The 10,229-nt window shown below is 39.8% G+C and overlaps 1 pseudogene; it reads right to left on the reverse strand.

The window, feature by feature from the left end:
• Window positions 1–1,358: 1,358 nt before the first annotated feature.
• LOC128580949 (olfactory receptor 7D2-like) lies at window positions 1,359–5,251 on the reverse strand (annotated as a pseudogene).
• Between the last annotated feature and the right edge of the window lie 4,978 nt (window positions 5,252–10,229).

Raw genomic sequence — 10,229 nt, forward strand, 5'->3', positions numbered from 1 at the left:
GTGCCCACAAATTAATATATGGAAGCCCTAACCCTCAATGTGACAACTGCTTTTGGAAATAAGATCTTTAGAGAGATGATTAAAGTTAAATGAGGGCCAGGTAGAGTGGCTCATGCCTGTAGTACCAACACTTTTGGAGCCTGAGGTAATAGGCTTGCTTTAGGCTAGGAGTTCAAGCTGGACAACAGAGCAAGACCCTCTTCTCAGCCAGGCATGAAGGTGCATGCCTATAGTTTCTGCCCAGGAGGCTGAGGCAGGAGGATCACTTAAGCCTAGGAGTTTCAGGCTGCAGTGGGCTATGTTTCTCCCCGTGCACTCCAGCCTGGCTGACAGAGTAAGACCTGGTCTCTATGAAAATACAATAGCATAAGGCTTGGCTCCTGTAACACAGTGGTTACAGCACCAGCCACCTACATCCAGGCTGGCGGGTTCAAACTCAGCCCAGGCCAGCTAAATAATGACAACTGCAACAAAAAAAATATATAGCTGGATAGTTGGGTGTTGTGGTGCACAGACACCGGTAGTCCCAGCTACTTGGGAGGCTAAGGCAAGAGAATCATTTAAGCTCAAGAGTTAGAGGTTGCTATGAGCTGTGACGCCATGGCACTCTACTGAGTGTGACATAGTGAGACTGTTTCAAAAAAAAAAAAAGAAAGAAAGAAAAAGAAAATACAATAGAATAATATGGGCTCAGGATCAGAGTCCTGGATTTGAATCTAAGTTTTGGCACTTGGTCTCTCTGTAACTTAGGATAATTTTTATTGTTATTAGCTTCTTTGTTTTTAGCTCCTAGAGCCTCACTTTTCTCACCTCTAGAATGGTGATAGTAGCCATTCTTACTGGATAAATAATAGAAGATAACCCACGTATACAGAGAGCAGTTAGCACAGAATCAACACATAATAAACACTAAAATGTGATCTATATTTTAGAATGTATTTTAATCATTCAGTTAAAAAGAAACACTGTCAATTCACATAAACAACACAAATTCACACACAAACATGTGGAAATAAATTAGTTTAAGAACTCTGTGCCACCACTTGAGATTAAAAAGTAAATGCTATAAACTCAAGTTCAAAGCTCACCAGTGTGGAAGTAAGAAAGATGACTAAAGGCAATATTGTTGGACAATAGAGAGGGCAGGCATGTCATCAAAGAAATTATAGAAAGAATAGTGACTAGACACTGTATAAAAACTAGGAAAAAGCAAAGTCATAGATCCTTCAGGACTGGGTGAAAGAACAAGAGTAAGAATGACAGAATAAAAAGAGGTGGTTTTTCTTTTTGTTTGTTTGTTTGTTTTTGGTGTCATTTGGTGCCCACAAAACTTCTTTGTTCTGGGGCCAATGGTTACATCACAGACAAGAGGCTGCTTTGCTGAGGATTCTTCCCAGGGCACCTTTCATATCTTTGATCCTCAGGCTGTAGATAAAGGGGTTCAGCAAAGGGGTGACCACTATGTACGTCACAGAGGCCACTGAGATTTTCTGGAAGGAGTCAGTCACCGCAGAAGTTAAATAGACCCCAATGTCTGTCCATAGAATAGAGAAACAACAGAGAGGTGAGAGCCACATGTGGAAAATGCTTTCTGCTTTCCCCCAGATTAGGACATCTTCCTTATGGATGAAGCAATTCATGAGTAAGAGAAAAGGATCCCAAGAAGGGGGAAAACACCCAGCATACCGGTCATAAAATATATCAATGCACTGTGAAGGGAGGTATTAGAGCAGGCCAACTTGAGGATCTGTGTCAGCTCACAGAAAAAATGTGGAATGTCAAAATCTTTACAGAAGGTCAGACGGGTTATTAGTGATATATGAAGAAGAGATGTCATGACACCAATGAACCAGGTAACAAGAACCAGCAGGCCACAGAGGCGCAGGTTCATGATGACCATGTAGTGCAGGGGGTGACAGATGGCCACAAACCTGTCATAGGCCATCACAGTTAGCAGTAGAGTGTCCAAGATGGGGAAAAAACATGGTAAAATACACCTGAGTGAGGCAGTCCATGTAGGAGATGGCTTTGTTCTCTGTCTTGATGTTCAACAGCATCTTGGGGATTATGCTGGTGCTAAAACAGACATCAATAAAGGACATGTTAGAGAGGAAGAAGTACATGGGGGTGTGCAGGTGGGAGTCAGAGCAGATGGCTAGGAGTATGAGCAAGTTCCCGAGCACTGTGACCAAGTACATGGACAGGAACAGGAGGATGGGCTGCAGCTCTGGGTCCTCAGAGAACCCCAGGAGGATGAATTCTGATTCCTGTTTGGTTTCCTGCTTCTATGGAGCTGATGTGTCTATAAAAGAAGTGAAAAGAGCAATATCTGTTAGCATCAAACAGGCATCATCCATCAATAGAAATGTTGACTACGCTTTTTACTCAAGTTGTTTGTGAAGTGAGTTATTTTTTTCTAAATGTTGAATCTCCTTTCACAATGGAGTCCATCATTCCAACCACTCATTATTTTTTTCCCCAAGTTTCACTCTGTCACCCAGGCTGGAGTGCAGAGGCACGATCCTATCTCACTACAGTCTCAAACACTTGGCCTCAAGCAATCTTCCCACCTCAGCCTCCCCAAATAATGGGATTACAGGAATGTGCCATCCTGCTCAGCCCCAGCTGTCTACCTTAAGCAACCATTATGGTGACAACCCTGTTAGATGGGCAAGGAGCTTCAGAAGTGGTACAAAAAGCAAATCAATATGATGTGCCTTCTCGTAGGATTGACAGAAAAGGACAAAACTTTCCTTCTGTGGGATTCCTGCAAAAAATGCTGGACTTCGATCTGAAGAGTAAGAACCATCAGCCAAACCAAGCTTGAAGGATGTTTTACACAAAATCTAACTTGTGCTATACAAATAGTTGAAGGTTAATTCACAGTATAACTATAAATATTAATCCCCAGTTTCCCTCAGACAAAAAAACTTCATAGAAAGTGGTTAAACATACTAGGTAAATAACAGGACTTTGTCTACAAAAGATGTGATTAGGTTTTTTTGTTTTGGAAAACTAGGATTTAAAAAGAGACATTTAAGGGATAGTATAATTTGTTTATGATGGTTCAGAGCAGACTTTGGAGTTGATAGCCTGGAATTCTAATTCCAGCTTCAGCAATGCTCTGTGATTCTCTGAGCTTCAGGTTCCTCCCCCAACCCACCTTGGAATAAAATGGACATGAATTCTGAAGCCATGACTGTCGTGACATTGCATATACAAAGTGCTGAGGAAATAGTGGCTGTTATTAACCCTGTGTTTTTTATGCAGTATAAAAAAAATCTAACGTGTGGGCTTCACAAATGTCAATGCCATAAAATAAAAAGAAAGTCCAGGAAACAGTCCAGATTTAAAGAGGCTAAAAATACGTGTCAACCAAAGGTGCTGTGTGATCTGGGGCTCTCTCTGGCTATAGATGACATTATCGGTATAATTATTGAAATAAGAATGAGCCCCATATATTTAATAGTGGTGTTAAATCAGTGCTATTTTCTTGATTATGATGAATTGTGCTGTGGTTATGTGAAACAGTCCTTATGTTTTTAGGAAAGACTGAATTTGTAGAGGTGAAGAGGGACAAAATTATAGATAGACAGAGACAGGGAAAAGGAAAAGGAGGGGCATAAAAGAAGGAAGAAAAGAGGATTTTATAAAAACATTAAATGTAAAATTTTGATGTTTGGGCAATTAGGTTAAGAATATACATGGGAGATATCTGTATTGTTTTTGTAATTTTTCCATCAATCTGAGAATAAAGAGGAATAAGGTAAGAGGAATACGTTCCAGTGCATATACCACTGTAGGATGGCTATAGTTAACAATAATATAGTATACAGTTTCAAACAGATAGAAGGGAGATATTGAACATTCTAAACACAAAGAAATGATAAATTTTGTGATAACAGAAATGCTAGTTACCCTGATCTGATTGCTATATAGTATATGTACCCCACAAATATGTACAATTAATAAAATAAAAATAAATATGAAAATAACCATGTTCAATCTATATGTACATCCCTAGTATGCACACTTTTAATTAAAACCAATAATGAAATAGTCCTAATTAAAACTAATAATAAAACAGTGAATTGTTCACCCTCCCTACAATAATCACAGAAATTAAAACTGAATTCAGGTGTATCAGGGGAAGATGGCCAACTGGATCCAGATTTCAACAGAAGCTCCCATCCAGAGGAAAGGATAATGACCAGAAAGTACCCAGTAAAGCTGAAGATCGGGAGCCAAGCTGAGGGAGAAGAGTGATAAATGCACGTCACCTCTGCTGAGGCAAGCTGCAACTCCAAGGAAGCAAATTTCAGGTACAAAACTCATTTCAAAGAAAGAGTGTCCATCCCCTCCCCCAAGAGAATTTTTTTGTTTGTTTGTTTTTGCTTGCTGTGGGATTTCTACAAGTGAGTGGCAAACTAAGGAGCTCTTGTTTCTCCCCATGGGAGAGAGTTGCTGGAAACAGGGACTTCTCCAGAGAGACCCTGCTGTGAGCCTAGACATTCTCTTGCCAGGCATGAAAGTAGAATAAATGTTTTCTCTGACATTTTGAACTCCCAGTCCACCCCTCCCACCTTGCCTGACAGCCCAGAGACTGAATGTCTGTGGTTTATTGCCAGGACCTGGCATTGCAAGGGCCATGGTAATGAAGCTGCACTGTAACAGAGAGCACAGTAGTAGTAGAGACAGACAAAGGGGGGAGGCTTTTGGGCTTGGCTCTGCAAAAGTGCAAATCAGCAGCGGGAGGAGGCTTGTGAGCAGCACAAGCCTCTGAGCTGCCCCAACCACGCCACCCTGCACGACCATACCCACAACCCTAGCTGCCACCCTGGCAGTCCTGGGAGCCACATGAGCTGCAGAAGTCGAGGGAACCATCTCAAAACCGTGCAGAGACACCACCCAGAAAGCTTTAGCAATAGTAGAGTGATCCTGCTGGGGTCTAATTTCGGAAAGACACCTCCCAAACTCTGAGGACCACCAGAGGGAGCCAGACTTCACCCTAAAGGGATACCAGAGCTGCAGACCAGCTGGGGCATAGGTGCTGCACCTGAGGGAGAAAAACATCTGCTGACTTATTATCCTCAGGTTTGGACTGAGCTCAGGTGGAACACTCCTAAGTTGCCATTAAGTACCCAAGGCGGGCAAAGTTCAGCTCCCCCTGCTGACTGATGACAGAAGGTGGTGGCTGGGCCAAGGAGGCATTGATTTTCCTTTGACTCTGGCGGGCACAAAGCCCTAGCATGTTTTCTTATTGGAGGGAACTGGACCACAGCCCTGTGGGGTTATCAGTGATTGGTCGTGAAGGAGGTACAAGGTGGGGAAAGAGGGACATGCCCCTCTGGTCCAACTCTTCTACAGGCAGGCCTTTCTGACTTCATGGAGCACTGGAGTGAGCTACACTTGAGCTGCCAGTAGATCCCTACTATCTAGTTGCTGGAAACCTTTTGAACTCTCCCGCTTGAGAGTGAGTGCTGACTGGGACAATTGATTTGGAACTATTGACCTGGGCCAATCACCTGAGGACTCTCCAAGGTGGTACCCTGGTTGTGTTGTGGGAAGATTTGATTTTCCTCTTCCAGTTGTTGCCTGTGGAGGGTGGGGTGTCTTGGTTGCTTGTATTTCTCCACAGCTGAGACTTCAACCCAGAGTCACAGATTCACTCACTAGGAATGGACAGAGACCAGATGAATACAGGACAGAGCCATCTAGCCCCACCACACCAAGCAGGTCTCCAGAGTCTCAGGATGTAGTACTGTATTGGTCCTTTGCAAAGCTGTAGGGGAAAAGCTGCAGTCAACAGTCCCAGCTCTTTGGCAAAGGGCTGGTTAATCATATCTCCAGGAGCCCCCAATCCAATTTCATCTTGCCTACTCATGTAGCCAAATGGTGAAAAATAATCATGGGGCATAATCAGGGGATAGACTCTTGCAATGTGAATAATCAGAGCAGATCAACTCTCCCAAGAAATGACAAAGCAGACACACCAGAAGATCCCATCCATAAACAGATGGCTGAGATGTCAGAGATCAAGTTCAGAATTTGGATGGCAGACAAGATTACCAGAATGGAAGTAAAGTTGGAATTAGAAATTCAAGAAATAATTCAAAAGTTGTCTCAAGAATCCAATGAATTCAAAGACAAAATCACCAAAGATTTTGACACATTGAAAAAAGAATTTGCAGCCCTCCAAGATATGAGAAATACAATAGAATCCCTCAATAACAGAACGGAACAGGCAGAAGAAAGCATTTCTGACATTGAAGACAAAGCTTTTGAACTCTCCTAGAATCTCAAGGAGGAAGAGAAAGAATGGATCATTCTCTCAGAGAGCTCTGGGACAACTCCAAAAAAGCAAACATTCGCCTTATAGGAATTCCTGAAGATGATGAGCTTGTTCTGAAACACATAGATGCTCTACTCCAAGAGATAATTGAGGACAACTTTCTAAAGATGGCAAGAGATACTTAAATTCAGATAGCAGACAGTTTCAGAAACCCACCATGACTTAATCCCAATAAAGCATCTCCCAGACACATTATAATTAACTTCTATAAAGTTAATGGGAAGGAGAAAATTCTGCAAGCAGCCAGACGTAAGAAAATCATAACCTACAAGGAGAAGAATATTAGAATGACTGCAGATCTCTCTGCTGAAACTTTTCAAGCCAAAAGCAGATGATTATCGACCTTCAACCTCCTAAAACAAAAGAACTTTCAACCCAGGATCCTGTATCCAGCTAAACCGAGTTTAATTTATTATGGAGAAATTAAATACTTTAATTATATTTGCATATTAAAGAAATATGCTATAACTAAACCAGATCTCCAGGATACTCTCAGACCCATCCTCCACAATGACCAGCACAATGCTCTATGACAAAAGTAAACTCACTCAGAATCTTTTGATCAAATCCCAATTTCCACAGTGGTGAAAGGATTAAAAATGTCCACTGGACTTTCAAAAACTCAACACCCAAAATACTACCAGGATTAACAATACTCTCAATTAATGTGAATGTCTTAAATTGTCCTCAAAAGAGGCACAGGTTGGCTGACTGGATATAAAAACTCAGGCCAGATATCTGCTGTGTATACAAAAATCTCATCTTACTTTAAAAGATATAGACTCAGGGTGAGGGGATGGACATCTATAATTCAGGCAAATGTAAATCAGAAAAAATCAGGTTTTGCAATTTTATTCACAGATAAAATAGGCTTTAAACCAAAAAAGTAAGGAATGATAGGATGGTCACTTCATATTTGTCCAGGGAAACATGCAATGTGATGAGATTTCAATTATTAACATTTATGTGCCCAGCCAGAATGCTCCTCAATTTATAAGAGAGACCCTAACAGACATGAGCAACTTGATATTCCTCCAACATCATAATAGAGATTTTAATATCCCTTTTGCAGTGTTGGATAAATCCTCCAATAAGAAACTCAAAAAAATATTTTGGACGTAAACTTAATCATTCAACAATTGGATTTAACATACATCTACAAAACATTTCATCCTAACAAAACTAAATACACATTCTTTTTTTTTTTTTTTCTGTAGAGACGGAGTCTCACTTTACTGCCCTTGGTAGAGTGCCATGGCATCACACGGCTCACAGCAACCTCCAGCTCTTGGGCTTATGTGATTCTCTTGCCTCAGCCTCCCGAGCAGCTGGGACTACAGGCGCCCGCCACAACGCCCAGCTATTTTTTTTGTTGCAGCTTGGCCGGGGATGGGTTTGAACCCGCGACCCTCAGTATATGGGGCTGGCGCCCTACTCACTGAGCCACAGGAGCTGCCAAAAAAAACTGAATACGCTTTCTTAACATCAGCCCATGGAACATCCTCCAAAATTTATCACATCTTAGGTCACAAAGCTAAACTCAGCAAATTTAAAGGAATAGAAATTGGTCCTTATATCTTCTCTGACCAGCATGGAATAAAAGTTGAACTCAGTAACAACAGGAATCTGCATACTCATACAAAAACATGGAAACTAAATAACCTTATGCTGAATGAAAGCTTGTTCATAGATGAGATTAAGAAGGAAATTGCCAAGTTTTTGGAATAAAACGATAATGAACACATGAATTACCAGAACCTCTGGGATACCAGAAAGGCAGTCCTAAGAGGGAAATTTATAGCACTGTAAGGTTTCCTCAAGAGAATGAAAAGAGAGGAAGTTAACAACTTAATGAGACTTAATCTCAAGCAACTGGAAAAGAAAGAACATTCCAACCCCAAACCCAGCAGAAGAAAAGAAATAACTAAACTTAGAGCAGAAATAAATGAAATTGAAAATAAAAGAATTATACAACATATCAATGAATCAAAAAGTTGGTCTTTTGGAAAGGTGAATAAAATAGACCTTTGGCTAACATAAACAGAAATAAAATAGTAAAATTCATAATTTCATTAATCAGAAATGGCAGAGGCAAAATAACAATAGACTCCTCAGAAATTCAAAAAATTCTTAATGAATATTACAAAAAAATCTATTCTCAGAAATATGAAAATCAAAAGGAAATTGACTAATACTTGGAAGCACACCACCTTCCTATACTTAGCCAGAAATAACAGGGAATGTTGAACAGGCCTATATCAAGTTCTGAAATAGCATTAACTACACAAAATCTCCCAGAAAGAAAAGGCCAGGAACAAATGGCTTCACATCAGAGCTCTACAAACCTTTAAAGAGGAACAAGTACCTATATTACTTAACCTTTTCCAAAACATGGAAAAAGAAGGAATACTTCCCAATATATTCTATGAAGCAAACATCAACCTGATCTCCAAACCAGGAAAAGACACAACAAGAAAAGAAGATAGACCAATATCTCTAATAAATATTGCTGCAAAAATATTCAATAAAATCCTAGCAGATAGAATCAAACAACACATCAAACAAATCATACAACATGATCAAGTGTGTTTTATCCCAGGGTAACAAGGATGGTTCAATATTTGTAAATCTATAAATATAATACATCACATGAACAAAATAAAAAACAAAGACCATGTGATTCTCTCAATTGATGCAGAATAAGCTTTTGATAATATCCAGCATCCTTTCATGATTAGAATGCTTAAGAAAATAGATATACAAGGGATATTTCTTAAACTGACAGGCCATTTACAGCAAACCACAGCCAATATTATATTGAACCAAATAAAATTGAAAACATTTCCACTCAGATCAGGAACCAGGCAAGGTTGCTCATTGTCTCCATTGCTTTTTAACATTGTAATGGAAGTCTTAGCCACCACAATCAGTCAAGAGAAGGCAATCGAGTGTATCCATATAGGGTCAGAGGAGATCAAACTTTCACTCTTCACAGATGATATAATTGTATACCTGAAGAACCCCAGAGACTCAACTACAAAACTCTTAGAAGTAATCAAGGAATACAGCAGCATCTCAGGATACAAAATCAACACTCACCAATCTGTAGCATTTAGATATACCAACAATAGTCAAGATGAAAAAGCAGTTAAGGACTCTATTCCTTTTACAGTACTGCCAAAGAAATGGAAATATCTAGAAGTGTACCTTAAAAAGGACATGAAAGATCTCTATAAAGAGAGCTATGAAACTCTAAGAAAAGAAATAGCTGAAGATGTTAACAAACGGAAATACATACCATGCTCATGGCTGCAAAGAATCAACATTGTTAAAATGTCCATTCTACCCAAAGTAACCTACAGATTTAATGCAGTCCCTATTAAAGCACCTTTGCATACTTTAAGGACCTTGAAAAACTAGTTCTTCATTTTATATGGAAACAGAAAAATTCTCAAATACCCAAGACATTACTCCGAAATAAAACAAATCAGGAGGAATCATGCTACTAGACTTCAGACTGTACTATAATATCTATAGTGACCAAAACAGCCTGGTACTGGCACAAAACAGAGAAGTAGATGCATGGAACAGAATTGACAACCAATAGATGAACCCAGACACTTATCATCATTTGATCTTTGATAAGCCTATCAAAAACATAAATTGGGGGAAAGATTCCCTATTTAGCACATGGTGAATTGGCTGGTGACTTGTAGAGGACTGAAACTGGACACACACCTTTTAACTCTAACAAAAATTGACCCTCACTAAATAAAAGATTTAAATTTAATACATGAAACTTAAAGATTCTTGGAGAGAGTGTAGGATAAACACTTAAAGAAATTAGCATGAGAGAATACATTATGAGGAAGACCCC

This window comes from Nycticebus coucang, chromosome 3, assembly GCF_027406575.1.
Source record: "Nycticebus coucang isolate mNycCou1 chromosome 3, mNycCou1.pri, whole genome shotgun sequence".
NCBI classification, from domain to species: domain Eukaryota; kingdom Metazoa; phylum Chordata; class Mammalia; order Primates; family Lorisidae; genus Nycticebus; species Nycticebus coucang.